This window comes from Mauremys mutica, chromosome 3, assembly GCF_020497125.1.
Source record: "Mauremys mutica isolate MM-2020 ecotype Southern chromosome 3, ASM2049712v1, whole genome shotgun sequence".
NCBI lineage: Eukaryota > Metazoa > Chordata > Testudines > Geoemydidae > Mauremys > Mauremys mutica.
In genome coordinates this window covers 203,280,031-203,299,085 of record NC_059074.1, presented here as the reverse complement: position 1 = coordinate 203,299,085, position 19,055 = coordinate 203,280,031, and the positions used below count along the sequence as shown (strand labels likewise).

The 19,055-nt window shown below is 45.1% G+C and overlaps 1 long non-coding RNA gene across 2 annotated transcripts in view; it reads right to left on the bottom strand.

Moving 5' to 3' along the window:
* The window catches only part of LOC123365705, a 71,790-nt gene extending 52,735 nt beyond the window's left edge, over window positions 1–19,055 (bottom strand). The window contains exons 1-3 of one of the 2 annotated variants that reach the window (XR_006577705.1): window positions 18,636–19,055; window positions 16,643–16,723; window positions 10,259–10,388 (exon numbers count right to left, since the gene is read on the bottom strand). This is a non-coding gene — a long non-coding RNA (uncharacterized LOC123365705). Of the gene's footprint in view, window positions 1–10,258; window positions 10,389–16,642; window positions 16,724–18,635 lie in introns of those variants that run through there. The other variant, XR_006577704.1, reaches the window with a different exon arrangement.

The window sequence follows — 19,055 nt, the reverse complement described above, 5'->3', positions numbered from 1 at the left end:
AAATGAGATGCAACTAAGCAAAATGAAATAGAGGCAGGACAGAAACCAAAAGACTATGGACGTAGAGCCTCAGAAGATGATAGCCTGAAGTTATTAAACTTTACATCTAAGCAAAACACACTGGAGACAGCTGAGATTTCAAGCACCTGACTCAGATCTGCAATCTCGGCTGGAGCTGCACAAAGGAATATATAAGCATGTCCTGTGGGAATGTACAGCTATCGCAGTCTATTGAAAAAAGGTTTGTCAGCTTAATAGTCAAATATGCCACCATGGTTCACGTTCTGCCTGAGCAGCATTTGCTTCCCAATACATAGCAGTCCACACAAGTAAACAGCAGGTGACATTAGCAATAGTAGTGGGTAAATGTATCATGCCATCTCATAGGGAAGACCAACACACACACACACACACACACACACACCTCTCTTGGTAGTCCATCGATCCGATGATGACAAATCTGAGCAAATTATCTATTGCTGGTCTCATGGTGTGCCCTCTGATGGCTATACAAGCCAATTCTAGAGGTGCACATTTGTCTGCAGATGGTGCATGGGAAGTTCGCAATTAGTGGGTTGTGCGCTGCTGGTGCTCTGTGACGTCGTTCGCGTGCCTCTTGTAGACGCCGGCAGCAGTCTTCCTCAAAGGCGATGCAGGTATTTCTGACTGTTGCACGCCACTGTGTTCTGTCGCTGGCGGTGTCCTCAAGGTCCCTGGGTTTGATATTGCTATACTGCAGATTGGCTTTGATGGTGTCCTTGTAACGTTTTCGTGGACGACCTATATGCCGGATGCCCTGGAAGAGCTCACCATAGAGAAGCTGGCGGGGGATTCTGTTGGCATCCATGCGGCTGACATGACTGGTCCAACGTAGCTGTGACTTCATGATCATCATTTTGATGCTTGTCATCTGGGCTCTCTTGAGGACCTCAAGATTGGTCACTTTGTCTTGCCAGCGGATCTTCATGATGTTGCGGAGGCAACGCATGTGGAATGCTTCGAGCTGCTTGATGTGACGCCTATATAGTGTCCATGTTTCACACCCGTACAAAAGAGATGAAAGAACAGCAGCTCTGTGCACAAGCAGTTTTGTTGACATCCGGATGTTGTGGTGGTTTAAAACTTTGACACGCAGATAGCCAAGTGCCTGGCTTGCTTTGGATATTCGTGCGTTGATCTCATTATCCAGTGATCCATCACTGGATCTGACACTACCCAGGTATTTAAAGTTCTCCACTACTTTAAGCTGAGTGCCATCAATGGAGATACTTGGGACAGAAGCATTTGATCCAGGTACAGGTTGATGGAGAACTTCTGTCTTTCCGAGGCTGATAGTTAGTCCGAAGAGTTACGAGGCTTTGGCAAACTTGTTGACAATGTGCTGAAGATCATTTTCAGTGTGAGCCATGAGGGCACAGTCGTCGGCAAAGAGTGCCTCAAGAAGGAGTTTCTGCACTGTCTTAGTCTTTGCATTCAGGCGACGGAGGTCAAAAAGTGAACCATTGTGCCGGTATTTCAAATATATACCTCGATCCAGATCTTTCATTGCATGGTTGAGGACACATGCAAAGAACAGGTTAAATAAGACAGGAACGAGAACACATCCTTGTTTCACACCGTTGGTGATGTTGAAGGGGGCAGATGTGGCTCCATCAGACAATACTTCGCCTGTCATGCTGTCATGAAAAAGGCGTATAATCTGGACAAATTTTCTTGGGCAGCCAAGTCGTGTTAGAATAGTCCAAAGGGCTTCCCTGTTGACGGTATCAAACGACTTTGTCAGATCTATGAAGACAGCATACAGGTGCATGTTCTGTTCAATGCACTTCTCTTGTATTTGTCTGACAGCAAACACCATGTCAACTGCGCTCTGGCCAGGTTGAAAACCACATTAATTTTCAGGTAGATTTGCCTCGGAAATACTGGCTATTAGGCAGTTCAAGATGATGCGGGCGATGATTTTCCCTCCAACGGAGAGGAGGGATATGCCTCTATAATTTCCACATTCTGCTTTGCTGCCTTTGTTCTTGAAAAGAGAGACAATAGTAGCATCATGGAGGTCCTGTGGTATGTTTTCATCCTCCCAGATGCTGATGATCATGCTGTGTAACGCTGCTAGTGCTGCTGGACCTGCTGCTTTGTATCTCTCTGCTGGTATCCCATCTTTTCCAGGAGCTTTTCCTGAACTCATCTGGCTAACAGCTTTCTTAATCTCATCTATAGTGGGCAGAGAGTCAAGATCTGTCAGAGCAGGTTGTTGTGGAATTTCATTGAGGACGTTATTATTCACGGTTGATGGTCTATTGAGAAGGTTGCTAAAGTGTTCTCACCATCTTTCGTTGATGCCTTCTTTATCTTTAATCAGTGTTGTGTTGTCTGATGAGAGCAGTGGGGTGGTCCTTAGTTTAGAAGGTCCATAGACAGTCTTAATAGCACTGAAGAACATCTTTGAGTTGTGGGTCTCAGCATAGTGCTCGATTTCTTTGGCTTTGCTCTCCCACCAGTTGTCTTGTATCTGACGGAGGTCTTTCTGTGTTTTGCTCTGAAGGTACTTGAAATGGTCCCGTTTGGAGACTGAGGAGGAATCATTCTGCCATTCAATAAAGGCTTTTCTCTTTACTTCCAGAGCTGAGCATATTTCTTCTTGGTTCTCATCAAACCAATCCTGATGTGTTCTTTTCTTTGGTCCAAGAGATGTTATTGCTGTGTCAGTCAACATCTGCTTGAAGTGGTCCCACTTTTCGATTGCAGTACCGATCAGTTGTCCGTGGGATGTCAGTTTGTCATCAAGACTCTTCTGAAAGTTGTTGAAACATTGAGCATCCTTCTGCTTTCAACATAGCCAAACTGGTCGCACATGCTTAGGGCGTTTGTGCCGAGAGGGAGCGATCCTGACTAATCTGTGGTCTGTCCAGCACTTTGCACCTCGTATTACTCTGGTGATCATTACGTCTCGGATGTCTCGCCTTCTGACAATGGCATAATCTATCAGATGCCACTGTTTGGACCTAGGGTGCATCCACGTCGTTTTGTATTTATTCGCTTGCCGGAACAGAGTGTTGGTAATGGTCAGGTCATTTTCAGAACAAAGGCTCAAAAGGAGTAGTCCACTGCTGTTCATTTTGCCTACACCATGTGGCCCAGTTACTCCTTTCCAATTCTCGTTGTCAGCCCCAACTCGGGCGTTGAAATCTCCAAGTAGGAGTAGTTTGTCTGTTACAGGTGTGGCCTTGATCAGTCTATCGAGATCTTCATAGAATTGTTCCTTTGAGTTGTCAGAGCATGTTAGAGTGGGTGCATATGCACTAATGATGGTGGCATGACGTTTGGCATTTAGTGGGAAGCATAGTTTCAGCAATCTTTCATTGATACCCACTGGAAGGTCTGGAAGTTGATTCATCAATGAGGTTTTTATTGCCAGACCAACTCCATGTATTCTGTCCTCTGTCTCAGTCTTACCCTTCCAGAAGAAGGTGTAACCACTTCCTGGTTCGCTCAAGAAACCTTCCCCAGGCAATCTTGTTTTGCTTAATGCCGCTATATCAATGTTGTAGCGGGCTAGTTCTCGAGCAATGAGAGCTGTCCTTCTCTCAGGTCTTGCAACAGTTTCTCGATCCATGAGGGTACGAACATTCCATACACCAATGGTAAGTTTTCTCAAATTTTTCTTTTGGTTTCAGCTGCAGACTGGGTTAAACTGCCAGCCGCGGCTTGCTGGCCAGCTATTGTAGGGCAGGCAATTTTTAGGCCACCTTTTCTAGGCCCCTCCCTTACTAGGGTGAGCACTGCTGTCCTAAAGAGGGCTGCTCAGATGCCTGGGATGCTGCCAGGCAACTCTGCTGCCCCAAGTACAGAGCTGGACGACCACCTATCCACAGGCTGCCTGCGTGCAGGATTGGGACTACGACTCCCAGTGGTAACCTCCACCTGTCGCTTTGCCCCTCCCCCATCGCCACAGGACTGGGTGGTATGATGATGTTTGATGATTTGCACAGGACCTGTGTGTGAAAGCTTTTTAAGTGGTAGAGCCATTGCACAGGAGCAATCCCACTCTCTCGACCTTAGAAGCCAAACATCAATGGTATGAAAAATCGTCACAACTGGTAACTTCTTTGGTTGCAGTGGATGGCCTTGATGTCTTTTGTGCCTTGTCAAGCCCTTCGCTTTCCACAAAGCATTGCAGAACCACCTTCTTGGCCGTTGGATCATAGTGATCTCTTTCGCCCAGTCCGCCGGAGCTGACGTCGCATGCGGGTAGGCATATCCCTAATTCACTGAGGGTTTGAGTCCCATCAGTTACACTCACCTGGTTTAGCTGGCCTGTCGAAGACGTTGCCCAGGGTGTGGCCACTGCGCATGCTGCAGCTACTTGGAGCCACAGGTGAGAGCTGAGTGACAGGTGGGGACCAAAGTGGACGGACTACCCCTGAAGGGGTACGACAAGTCCCCCCATCAGACACACACACACACACACCCCTCTACCTTATCCTTAGATACTGAACCATTGTAACAGGTGGCCAGCATTGCCTCCTGGAATAGATCTAGCTATATCCTGCAGGAGAAAGATATTAGACATACCTCTGATCCACACTGGGATAACCTGCCCTCTGAGCAAAACTAACCCATTTTGCTTATGCCCTGAAGCGCCGCCCAACATGACATGATCATAAGCAAACTGGGGAAAAATGGACTAGATGAAATTACTACAAGGCTCATGCACAACCAGTTGCAAAACTGTACTCAAAGAAGATATCAATGGTTCACTGTCAACCTGGGAAGGACATATTAAGTGGGGTCCCACAGGTGTCTGACCTGGGCCCAGTACTATTCAATATTTTTTTCAATGACTTGGATAATGGTCATTTGCAACCCTACATCCAGATGTAGGAAGGGAAGGTCTGATGATACCCTCAGAGTCTCTCCTTACTTCAGGGTAGACCTGGTTATCAGTTTTAATGAAGTATAATGAAAGCCCAACAGGGTTTTTTCAAAGCATGAGTGAGAGCGAGTAGGTGTTGCTTGTTTTTCGCTTAACGTCAAGTGTGGTTTTGCAGGAAGACCTTTTGGAGCATGTGTGTATTTTGGGCTCTCTGATTATGACTGAATGGAGGGAGGACTGACTCTTTTACAAGGGCATCCTTTCATCCAAGTTGTGTACTAGGCATTGGGGTTAAGAGGTGTTATCAAACACACACCAAAACTGGATCCCACCCCTATTGAAAGACCTAGCAGGCTCAGAAGTGTCATAATCCGGGTCAGCTGTGTTTTCATTGGCTCTGGCACTGACATTTAAGAAAATACTGATTTGCATGGAGGGTAATTAAGAAGAGAAGTTTTGTCGAAGAGTAAATTATCTACAGTGGAAATAAATAGTTCTTGGATTCCTAGGGGAAACCAACAGACAGCAAAACATTTGTTTAGCTGGATGGTAACCCAGCATCTGGCAGACTACTTGTAATAGCTCCCATAGCTGGGCTGTCTATATGATAGGAGACATTTACATGGTTCATATGAAATGCTAAAAGTATTCTTAGCCTTTCTGTTCCCCACTCTCCCTCAAAAAATAGAGCCACCACTTTCAAACCAAAATGGATGAGAAGGAAAAATTCAGCCTTCACAAGTAAAATCAAAAGATGGTGTGCTTTGCTAGGAAAGGACTCAGACTGCAGGGAAAATTTAGGAGGCCTGAATGTTTCCATCTGTTGTGTGTGTTGTATGAATGGGTTCAGGTTAGTTAATGTATCATAGCTATTGGAGAAAAAGGCCTTACACGGTCTATTGCCCTCCACTGCAATTTAAAGACATGAACAAACCAAAACCCCAAAGCTAAACACCCCTAAATTTTGATGTGGTGGAGAGTTCAGAATCCAGATATGAATTTTGCTTGATCCCTTCCTCTTATGGACCAAAACAAGACTACAGCTCCCAAACATTCCAGACCTATTCCATGCTTGAAATCTGGATCCAGACAGTGAAGATCCTGACATATCCCTGATGCATTACTGAGTTTTCTGTGTTACTTGTATCTGTTACCTACACAGACTGATTTATCCTATTATTGAACTAGTTCATAAATTTCAATTAGGCCCAGTGCCCAGCTGACCACCCCCCCTCCAATTGCTAGAGGCCACAGACATCCAATCACAAGCTCATTTCATTTTGAACCAACTTCTGCTAGTGGCCATTGTTAAGATTGAAATAATGGACTAAAAGGGTGATGAGCCAGAGATGGGTATCTGCTCCTCTCTCTGACACACATGAAACAGGTTTACTGGATGTCCCAAGCATTCATAGCTCATCATCTTTCAAAGCCCACTGAAATCAATAGGAGTTTTTCCAAGGACTTCAGTGGCCTTTGGATCAGGTCCTCGGTCTCTATGGTAGATTTTTTTGCATTGGGGCCTCCTTGTTGTCCTGAGCTATTTATGCTAAATGAGCATCACTTGGCTGGAAGGATATTTGTACTCTCCCACACCTTTTCAAATGTATAGCCTTGTATTTGGAATTCACTGAACTTTAACTCCTCTCAGGCTCTGCATTAGAACTCTAGGGATGGCTGAGGCCTTCATATCAGTCAGCCCCTCTCTCCTCTTCCATGGCAAGACCTTTGTTGCCACAACCGATTCCATATTTTTGTCCACTGCCACATCTGGGCAGGAAATACCAATTCACCTCAAGGAGAAGACAGTTAATAACACCAAGCCCTTATGTAGTGCTTGAAAACTCCAACCTGCTTCATCAGGTTTTAGCTAGTGAAAGAGGAGGTTTTTGTTCATTTTTGTTTTTTTAAAGAGGCCTTAGTTGTAAACACCAAAGTTTTACCTGAACCCAAAATAAATGGTCTTGGAAATGAGATCACTGAGAAATGATGGGCCAGACCATGTGTTCCCTTAAGCACAGTCCTGAACAAGGGGTATAAATTACACATGCCCCTTTAACCCCTCCCTCTGAGCCTGACACCTATTGCAGGTGTAGCAGGCAGGGACTGACTGAGCCCACAGCAGCCTGTTATCCCTTTCCTGACCAAGGTGAGGTTCAAATACCCCATCACACCTCCTCCTGAGCTCCTTTAAGATAATTAGCTCAATATTGTCACCGTGGCCTAGCTGGCAGATAAGTTTTGGTTGACAGAACGTATCCCTCCCACATCTTCTTTAGTGGGACGAACTGATTCATGCCAAAGACCTGCCTGCCACTGATCAGTAAAGAGAGCTGCCAGGAGTGAGCTGAAACATTTCAATGTACTGTCTCTGGGCCAGACCCTCCACTGGCATAAATGATGTAGCTCCATTCCCTTGAATGGGGCCAGGTGGGTTTCTGCCAGCGAGGATCTGCCCCCATATATTTTAGTGTTTTCTTGTGCGTGGGTACATCATGACATATGGTTTCTAAAATCAGTGTACAACATGCAGTATATGACATATGTAAATGATTCCATTTCATTATGGAGTGTAGGCAATTTTGTGGGGAGCACATGTTTTCCCAACAACAGAAGTTCATTTTAAAAATACCACCTTGCGTACCTATTTGCTAACTGCCTCCTCCCACCCCACTTGGTCCCCCATACGTTTTTATTAACTGACAACAGATGCCAGCATTTTTCCTTAAAAGCAAGAACCAGATCAGTTAACAGACAATATTAGGAGGACAAAATGTGATTAAGACAGTAACTGGAGCTAACTAAAGCCAGAAAACTCATGGCTGAAATGTTAAATCATGTTTCAATTGACTTTGTCGTGGGCTACTTATTTACTGGGATCTGTGAAGGAAGAAGAGGAGGAAGATGGTCTTGAGACTAGAGCACTGGGTTAATAAAATAAATAAACCTAGCTCTTGTCATCAGTGGGTCTCAAAGGACATCAGTATCATTATCCCCATTTTACAGATGGGGAAACTGCAGCACAGGAAGGCAACTACCCAAGGTCTCCCAGCCAGGAATAGAACTCAGATCTCCAAGGCCTGAGTCCAGTGTTCTAGCCACTAGGCAACACTTCCTACAGCTATGCCCCTTTCTGCCACAGATTTCCTATGTGACCTTGGGCAAGGCTCTCTTTGCACTAGAGGCAGGTTTCGCTGATGCCAGTGAGGACTTGCCATGGTTCTGGGCAGTTAAGGGTGCTAGAAGAGCAACAGATTGATGGAGGATTTGCATATTCCCTTAGAAGAGGAGACAGCTAGAGGCTACAATACATTTTTCTGTCCTCCAAAGAGGAGGTGTCATATATCCTAGTGTTACAAAGACAGTCCGATGTTTTCATGTGATGCCTCAATGTCCTAAGAACTTTTTGGGATACCCAAAAGGTCCTAGCTTTTCCATTTCATCAGTCAAAGCATTTGATTTATTTAAATTTGTCCAAGAAGTATTGCTACAGTGAGTAGAATGAAGTGGAATGAGCAGTCAATGCTAGCAATGGTGTTTGGTGGTGAAGAGAAAAGTCAAAGGAGGGTGGACACATCCCCAGCTGTAATTTTGACCTAAGCCAGTGTTAATGGCCCTCACTCAGTGCTCCAGAACAACCTTGTTGAGACAAGTATCAGAGGGGTAGCCACGTTAGTCTGGATCTGTAAAAGCAGCAAAGAGTCCTGTGGCACCTTATAGACTAACAGACATTTTGGAGCATGAGCTTTCGTGGGTGAATACCCACTTCGTCGGATGCATCTGATGAAGTGGGTATTCACCCACGAAAGCTCATGCTCCAAAACGTCTGTTAGTCTATAAGGTGCCACAGGCTTGTTGAGACAGTGAGTTACTACAGAAAGTCCTCCAGGCTGAGGAATATGCCCATGTAACGACTGAGTCAGAAGACAGCAGCAGCAACACCCACACACGTTTAAAAATATAAGTGTGTACCTACATCTTTTGCCTGGGTATTCATGACCCTAAAAGCAGCACCGCAGAAGTGACCCAGTTCTTAATTATAAAACTATGGTCACCTTGTTTTAGGAGGCTCCTGGGAGCAGCTACAGCTAGCAGATTCTCTAGAACAGGGGCTCTCAAACTTCACTGCACCGTGACCCCTTTCTGACAACAAAAATTACTACATGCCCCCAGGAGGGTGGGGGGGAACGAAGCCTGAGCATACCCGAGCCCAGCCACCCTGGATGGGGGGGCCAAAGTCCAAGGGCTTCAGCCCCAGGCTGACACCGTCAGACTTTGTGGTTCCAGGCAGTGGGGCTCGGGCTTTGGTCCTGGAACCCAGCCAGTCTAACATCAGCTCTGGCGACCCCATTAAAACAGGGACACAACCCACTTTGGAGTCCCAACCCACAGTTTGAGAACTGCTGCTCTAGACTCTCTATCGGGGGCTTATCTACACTGAAAATGCAGTGGTGGCCCAGCTGCAACCCTGTAGCACTTCAGTGAAGACACTAGCTACACCAGTGGGAGGGATTCTCCTGTCAGCTTGGATAATCCCCCTCCCAAAGAGGTGGTAGCCAGGTCAATAGGCAAATTCTCCCATCAACCTAGCATTGTCTACCCCAGGTGTTAGGTCAGTTTAATTGCATTGATGGGATGGGGTGGGGGGGGGATTTTTCACAGCCCTGAGCAACGTAATTTATACTGACCTAATTTCCTAATGTAGACCAAGTCTGGAGGTTGGTTTGGGATGGCCACTATTACAGGCATCGCTGTAGCACTCCTATTATTAAAGTTGCCCAACATTTCCTATTATAAAAGACTGTGTTGTCAGTTGCTTATAACTGTGCCAAACATTACGTATTTGAGCGGAAGTTTTCCATACCAGGAGTTTGCCAAAAGCTAAATGTTTTTGGAAAATTGGAACAAGTGAAAGGGATTTTTTTGGGGGGGGGGGGACAACGGGACTAGCAACCTTCATCCTGGCACACATTGGGGGTACAAGACTTCCAGAGCACCTTCTCACAGGCAGGGCTAGTTCCCCCTTCTCATAGCTCCTCAAAAACTCCACCACCTAGTATAGCTGCTGCAGCCACTTGGCCCTCTAGCTAAATCAGTTGTGAAAAACAAAAGTTCACCCCTTGCAGGGTAGCAGAGTTCCTTAGCACAAAAAACAAACACAAAACACACAGTGTCTTTGTTCCTGCCCCAAGCTGGGCCCAGCACCTCCTTCCCAAGGAGTCTATCTTCTCTAATTCTTCTGCCCACCCTCTAGGCTCAGCTTTCACCCTGCCCAGGGTATTTCCATCTCTCCCTTCAGCCTCTCCTTAGATCCTCTGGGTTATTCCCTGATCTTTCCTGAGCAGCCATTCCCCAGCTTTCCTACCTGGAGCCTTCCAGGGCCTCTGCATAGTGCTCTTCTCAGAACCTCCTCTCCTCCTTTTCTCTCCAGGCAGCTATCATGTGAGGCCTTCTCCTTCTCTAGCTCAGGGGCCTGACTGAGTCACATGATCTTCTTCATTTCCCCCACCTGGGAGGAGAGTTGTGCATGTCATAGGTGGGCTGAGACCCATCTCCCTTGAATGGGCCAGCCAGCCTGAGACATGGCTTTGCAACCTCAATGTTCTTTTATTATATTTTTTAGTGTGTAATTAGTATTTACCTTGCAATAGTGTGCAAGGTGCTTTACAAGCACATGAGGCAACTGGCCCTGCCCTGAACGGCTTACAATCTAGAAAGACAGACCCAGAAAGGGGTACAACACACAAGCAATGTGCCCACGCTGAAGATGGTATGGGCACTGCAAGAAAATCCCAACATGGTGTGCTGAGTTGTCAAAATCTCCTACAGTGCCACTCCCTGCATCCCCCTTGTGCAGCACCCCCACAGGGCTTGAACTGGTTGGAGCGCCCCCCCCCTCCATAGGCCCTCCTCGCTGGGATGAATTTCACCCCAAATAGGTTAAAACATTTCTGACAGTGTCTTTAAAACATCTCATCGGGCTTGCCAGGCTGGATCAGAGCCGAGGTTTGTCAAGTCCAGTACCCGGTCCCTGATAGCGACCACCTTCAGGTGCTTCAGAAGAAGGCGCAAGGAGCTTTGCATTTAGGCAGATGTGGGCTAAACCAAGCACCAAGAGCTCATATGGCTATTTGACAGCCCAGAAATAGCGTGGGCATTTGCAGAAGGGCCAAACCCCAGAACATCATATACAGCATTCAGTGGGGGAGCGGGGATGCTTGTTGTCATATGCTCTGCTCCCCAAACCAGGCTGGCCAGGGCAGGGTCCCCGGGGGAATGTGCAGTGGGGCATATGTTATGTTGTTTTGAAAAAAGAAGCAAGTGCCCCCAGCTAGGGCATGAGGCAGATGATGGGGTATGCACGTGGCAGCTAGGGGACAGGCTGACATTGTTGCCTTGCCATAGGGGCTGTGGTGCATGGGCCAGGGTCGGATGCAGTTCCCTGAGTGCTCCTGTCTGCAGCTCTACATCCTCTTCCCCCTTTGCAGCTGCAGCATAGCAGAGAGCGGGATGTAGCCCCTTAGCATCTTGTGGGAATATTCTGCATTAAAAAACCTTTGTCCTGTTGTTCCCTCTCCTCCCACTCTTTGCCTGCACAAATGCATTCCAGGGCCACCTGTATTTTTTTTTTGGACAAACAAACATACACAATGATGTGCATTTCCCAGTGTACCAGGAGAAAAGCGAAGCAGTTTCTCTAGCAGCATAGGCAGACCCGGAATACAAATCAGCATCCTGGTCCTCAGGAGAGACTTAAGCAAAGAGCCAAAGGAAGAAAGGAAAAGGGCAAGAAGGAAAAATCAAAACTGCAGTTAAAACACGTGGCAAAAAGTAGAGAAGTGGAGTGAATTTCCCACTGATTTTATGCAGCCTTAACTAGCCATACCGGGCATCAGCATTTGTACCATGTGCTAACTAACTTGTATTCTCCAAGCATAGTCCTGGGGCTGGCAGCAGCATTTCATAGAATCATAGAAGATTAGGGTTGGAAGAGACCTCAGGAGGTCATCTAGTCCAGCCCCCTTCTCAAAGCAGGACCAACCCTAACTAAATCATCCCAGCCAGGGCTTTGTCAAGCTGGAAACTTCTGGGGTCTATGGAGTTAACAGCCTGAGCCTTTACTGCTTGAGCTAAAAGGCCACGCTCCTGAACTAAAGTCCATTCAAATCAATGAGACGTTCTACTGACTTCAGCAGGCTTTGATCAGGCCTGAAGCTGGCCACTGTAGCTATCTCATATACCTCTTCTGTGAACTAGCCACTTGTGGGAGACAAAGAGCCACATTCTTCTAGCATGGGTGACACTTGTTCGGGGCTAGTGTGGCTGTGTAAGTGTGGGGATGGTACAAGGATTCCTCCTTTGCCACAGTTTCAGTCCCTGCTCCCTCCTGAGCACAGAGGCTCATCACCCACAAAGGTGCCTGGTGCGCTTGCCCCCTTTCCACACCAGCCAATGGGGATGGCGAGCTACAAAGGAGCATATGCTGCACCCCCTTTCAGAGGTAAAGCAGTGGTCATGCCCCTCCTGCTTCCCTTAAGCATGGGCTCCAGAAGCACGATGCCCCCTGGAGCTCCTGCTGAGGCAATGCAGCTCTACACCTATCCCAGCATAGGCCCACGGCTTTAAAGGGAAAATTGAGCTCTCCTCCATGTGGGATGGAGCTCACTGCAGGATTAGGGGCTTTAGTTTTTATTACATGACAAACACCCCCAAGGAGCCACTTTATCCCCAGCTCAGCACATTGCAGTGTTTCCTGGTGCTATCATCTTGCTTGTCCCTTGCTGACAACTGAAGCAAGCTCTATTCAATCCAGGATTTTGTAGCACTGGAGCTTCAGCTGTAGTTGTTTTTGTTTTGTTTTTGTTTTTCTCCCCTGCAAAGCTTCTGATTAGTCTAGCTGGAGATCATTCTCTCTCCTTTGGCTGAGATAGTTTGGATTTGAAAACTTTAGCCTTTCAGGAGCAGGAGACACACAATGAACTTGGAGCTGACCTTTCACAAGGGAAGACCATTAAAACTGCTTAGCTTCCAGAGCCCTCACTGGTTTGAACTGAGTGGGCTCTTTTCAATCAGACTCTCACTTCCAGCTGTCTTTCCCTAGGGGCTATGTGTATGGCAACAACTTTTTTTCTGGGTGAGTTTCTGAGTCACTCTCCTACCTAGAATGCCTGCGGGTATATTTTCACACAACGGCTGAAATATCACTCTCCAAGCTGTTACCTAGGTCTGTGGTGGAAATGTGGCGCTCATCTCAAATGCTTTCATTCTGCAGACAACTTTGTCAGAGCCAGCTCTTCTACCATAGAGTAAGCCCACTGAAGCTGATGGAGGAACCACAGGGATGAATTTGACTTACAATACAGGATTACTGTAATGGGAGAGGCATGTTGTCTTTAAGTGCAGAATTGTGTGTGAATACATATTCAGATCATTTTTTTTTAAAGTATATTTACCCAATAAAATGGTGCTAAATGGAATCATTATAGTCTGTTGCATATATATATATATAGCCTATGGAATTGGAATTAGCCTCTATGACGCTTCCAGGACACTAGCAACCACAGAGTAATATTATTCTTGTTGAATGAAGTCTTGTTGAAAGTTGAAACTCTATAAATATTTAAATAAACAATTTTTTAGGTAAGCCAGGCTAGCCCCAGTCATTGTAAACATTAAGCAGAATCTACATTAGCTGGTAAAAAAACTTTAAGTTCACAGTGAGGTGCAGTAAATGAGCTCTTTTATTGTCTAAAGGAAGATTGGTTAGCAGTATAAATATAGTTGGTAAAGTTGTTCTGTTTAATGGTAAATAGCACTTAGGTTGTTTTTCAGAAGCAATTTCCTTTCTTTGTACAGACTTCTCTATACAAAAATCAGTTTTCTCCACCAATTATCATACGAGTGGGATTGTGACCCTGCACATTTATGTCCAGATATTGCCCAAAGTATTTAGGCTCCTAACTAGCATTGCCAATTTTGGATGGATGAATTCCTGGAGGTTTCATCACATGACATTAAAGATTAATCTTTCATTCCTGGAGGCTCCTGGACAAGCCTAGAGGGTTGGCAACTCTACTCCTAACTTCCACTAAAGTATGTGTGTATGAAAGCAATGGAAGTCAGGAGCCTAAATACCTTTGAGGCATATCTGGGCCTTAATTTTCTGGGTAAATGACTAAAATGGCCCCATGGGGCGAGAGTTTCACAAATGCTCAACTTGTGTCTTTTGAAAATCTGGCCATGAGTACCATAATCAGTGCTGCTGTGAACTGAGCTCTTTTCAAAACCTGGCCCTGATTGTGGGTGGTGAATGCTTGAAATTCTGGCCCTTAAGGCACAACCCTGTTATAGGGGGCAGTTTGGAGACACTGTTCCAGCCATTAGCCATAGAATTCCACCCCCGTTCCAGGAGCTGCGATCTGATGGGATTTCTCACTCTTCCCCCATACAGAATTCCCCAGCAAGTTATTCCAGCTTGGCACTTGGGGAAGAGGCTTGACACATGATTCCACCTCTTCAAAGGAATATTAACAGCTGTTTAGCTTAATGATCAATTAAATTGACATGGTAGTCTGACCACTTTTCATTGCCTTTCTAAATTGAAAATCCAATACACCACTTTCAGACTGCATCTGGAAAAGGAAAATCTACACAGATGCAAGAAGTGACAGCCCAGACGCAAGGAAGAGACTTAAAAAAACAGCTCATCTAATTCACCATTTTAGTATGCTAAAAATAATAAATTGTGTGATGATTTATATTTAATTGATAATTATTAGGCAAATTAAATTTTACTTATGTGGTGGGGGAGGCGCGGAGAATCTATATTTTGTTTCAGGCCCAAGTCCTCTTTTCCATGAATAACGCACAAGTATAATTACAAGAGATGAGTTACATTTAGTGCCTGAAGCAAACAAACCCTGCTGAGTTGCTGTCAGGGAAGTACTTAAGAAGTGGCAGCATTTTTTAGTGTCAAACATGCTGAGAATACAATATTGAAAAATTATTTTCACTTCAGTAGGCCCCAAAGTGATTTCTTTTTTAAAGTACTGCAATGTGGTTAAGGCTTCCTGTGTCACCAGATGGTCTGAAAATGGGACCCATTGGCACTGAGCTGACAGGGAATCAGGGCTGCAGGAGGTGGGATATTAGCATAATCCAGTGGATCCACTGGGATCCATGTTGCCCTGAGTGAATCAGCTGAGTTTGAGGCTATATCCCACCCTTCTTTGTTTACCTGTTTCTTCTTCTTCTTCTTTATTTATTATTTGTATTCCCATAGCACAGGACCAGCCCTAGCCCAAATGGTGCCCCAGGCACCATGGTAATACAAATAATAATAACCAGGCAAGCATGGCCACTGCATCACCCTCTGAGAGGGTGCAGTGTATGTGCTGTATAGCATTTGGTTGACCCTGTTGCTCAGTACAGGGGAAGGGCCCTAATCATGGCCCTTCCCAGTTCTTATGCCTCCCCAGGCCCTCTAAGGGTGTACCACTGGCAACAGAAACCTTGACCTGCAGTATCTGAATTCAGAGAAGTTCAAGGATCTATAGTGCAGGCGTGTGCCTGTGTGTGCAGTAGAGCCTTCTTCCCCATTGTATACCTGCTCAGGGCATGGCACAGTAACGTGTGATTGTAGCATGGGCAGATGTACCCATGTTAGCTTTAATCATGATAGCACAGGTAACAATAGCACTGTGGATGTGGTGGCACAGGCTAACAACCAGAGTATGTACCCAGGGTCTCTGGAAGCCTTGTACTTGAGTTGCTAACCCATGCTGAAGCCTGTGCCACCATGTCTACACTACTATCATTACCTATGAGATTAAAGATAACATGGGTATACCTTTTGTTCATCTCCTTAGCACCTCCAGAATGCAAGGGATGATTTTATTCATGAATTGGGCTCAGGATTTTCATCCCATAAAAATAACTGACAGCCTATCATAGATATAATCCTGCCTCCACATCTAATTGAAAGAAAACCATGCCCATGGTCCACAGAGCAGCCTGCTGAAATCTCTCAATACAAGATCAACTCAGAAGCAGACATGAAACTTCATTTATCATCTTTTGAAATTTCAGCTTTTTAGGATGAGCCAAACGGTTATTAAAAAAGCTTTTATATTTGAGATAATCCAATAGGATGAATATTGTTTATCCATAAAGTGACAGATTGTCACAGCATTATGTGGTATGCATAGCAGTGAAATTAAAATTCTGACGCATCTGAAAAGCATGGGTAGGATGCGCCATTCATTTCACTGGCAATGTGAAAAACTGCTACAGCCTGCTGTAACCCTTACTCTTTAATGTAATCAAACCTCTTGGAAATAGTAACCTTAGTTCAGTGGAAAGCCACCCAACAGATCCATGCCTGTGAAGGTTTGGTGATGACATTTTTGGAAAATATGATCTTGAATAATCCATCATGGAGAAATATTTGGTTTATATGTTGTTGCTCAGGTTTTCCAGCACCAACCTAAATGTACTTCACATCATGTTTGTCCAAGTCATGATGATATTCTGTCTGTGTCCATTCAAGCTGGGGTGAAATCCACCCCATTTGACTCTGTTCCTAGTTCTGCTATAGAATTCTTGTGTGTCCTTTGGAAAGCTACGTGAATTTCATCGGGCCAGATTCTGATCTCAGTAGCAACTCAGTTACTCTTGACATGTACTGATGTAACAGAGAGCAACATTTATCCTTCTTGGGCTATAGTTCCCCATCTGTAAACTGAAGATACAAAACTTCCCTACCTCCTAGGGGTGCTGTGCAGATGGATCCTTTAATGCCTGTGGAGTACTCAGATTCTGTGGGGAGGAGCGTGTTACAAAATCCTGTAAGTAAAAATAAAATATAAATAAATCAACTGCTAAGGCTGAATACAGGGCGGTAGCACAGCTTCCTCTGACTGCTACTGCAGCGTATGGACTGGAATAGCAGCCACTAAAACAGAGGGATTAGCTCATTGGACCTACATAAACCTAGATATTGTGGGCCTGTCCCAACCCCAGTGCCAGCTTCTGTAGCATGAAGCCATCTCTGTGGCTGCTCCATCAGCAATCCCCCATGAATGAGTCAAAAGTGGTGCCGATGCTTTGGGTGAGTCTTGTGCTCTGGTGTGAATTTCACCCTGTATGAATATCAAACACATATTAAAATGGCCCAGCAGTTTTAAAAAATATACCTTGTACTGGCAAGTGACACGCCCCTCGATAGTGCAGTGCAAACACAGTGATTTAGTAACTACACAGGGACAACCAAGAAGTGCCATCTAAATAAATGGGGAGGCCAAAGAGCACTTTTAAATGGCAATAGCAAATATTTTATTTAAATCTTTTTTCTAATTAACTGTTGAAAATTATAATTCACAAGTTTTCGTCTCACAGCATTGCCAGGGCCTGAGCCAAAGGCCACTGAAGTCAAGGAGTTTCTTTCCCTAGATTTCCCATAGTCAGTGAATGATATCAGGGAACAGGGACAGGGATCGCCTGAGGAGAGCATTGTTGCTTAACTGATACAGGAATTGCAAGACAGAGTGAGTGCTGCCCAAAGCACAGAGTGGATTGCAGTGATAAAATGATCATAGATTTGCTTCTAAATAACAGCTAACTTTTATTAAGTAACTGTATTAGGTTGGATTCAGATTCCAAAGGAAACCACTTCGCACAAATTACAAAAGGGATTTTGAAGGCCCTCCAACTTGACTCTATAGTTAAGGCTACCTTCTAACACAGGATTAAAATAGGGCATAAATTCCTGGTTTTCTTTATGCATAGATGGCTATTCACTGTGGAATTTCATACAGTTATGTGTCCCTATGTATCCTGCTTTATGCCCTTTGAATATATATATCAATCTAGCATCATCAGTAACAATTTGAAGAGGGGACTGTCTATTGTTCTAGGTTTCTACAGTGCCTAGCAGAATGGGATCCCGTTCTTAATCTAGGCACTACTGTAATAGAAATAATAAATAAGATAGTATAGAGTAGCTGGTGTTTGGGGACAATAAATTCACCCATCTTCAGGAATATTGGCACTCAAACATAGGCTCCTGCAAACATGATTTGAAAAGAACAAATGCCTAATAAAAGAAATGGGAACCATCCCTCTAAGATTTAAGGGAGGGGGAAACAAAAAACAAACAAAAAAACAACATAAAAATAAACCCCAAACCTGGGTCAGCAATATTTTTGCTCAGCTGTTTGTAGCTGTATTCAGAATTTCTCTCTGCAAAGAGTTTGTTATGAGATTTTATACTTTACATTTCATGGAGGAATAATCAGACAAGATGGGGTCTGTTTAAGAAATTATTTAAAATCTCTTCTCTGTGGGTTTGTTTTGTCTCCCTAGATCATAACAACAAAAGAGTAAATAAGAGGCTGGTGTGAAGATAGTTCATAAGAGATTTGTTTAGTATCACCTCTTGAGGAACCATGTGTGCCATTCATTCACCAGATGAAATAAGTAGCATGATGTGGAAAGATGTCAAAACCTGATTGCTGCAAAAAGGGCTCGTTTACTATCAGTTCATTCTGCACTGCAAAAGGGGAGCATGATCTGTGCCAAAGGCATGCTTTTTCCCAACATATAAGAGGTTGCAGCAATAGCTGTGCTATTGCCAGAATCCCAGAAAACTTTGATCAGAAATGAAGTAGAAATGTGTGTGTGTGTGAGGGGGGTTCTTTGAAAACTATTCCACTCACCCATCCCCACATGTATCCATGGAAGTAAATGTATAGCCTACCCTGATAATGGGAACGGGGAAACAAGAAGATTCCACATCCTTTAGCTTGGAGAAAAGGGAAGGGGAGCTCTATTTCCACCCTGGGGGAGATTAGTGAAGGGAAGGAGATTCTACCTCTTGCTACCTTGAGAGGGGGAGAGGAGGCAGGGGAGAAGTAGGCAGAGGGGAGGAGGGAGAAGGGGAGAGAGCTCTGGCTTCCCAGTTCTGGGAAGGGGGGGCGTGGGATGAGATAGGTGAGGGGTTCTGGAGCCTTGGAGATGGGGTGAATAATAGGGAGGGAATGGGGGACAGAGAAAGAGGCTGTGGGGTGGGCAGAGAATGGAAGGGATAAAGTCTCTCTGTGTTGGTGTAGGAGATAGGGAGGGAAGGGGGCATCTGTGTGTGGCAGGGGATGGAGTCTGTGTTGGAGTGGGGGTGGGT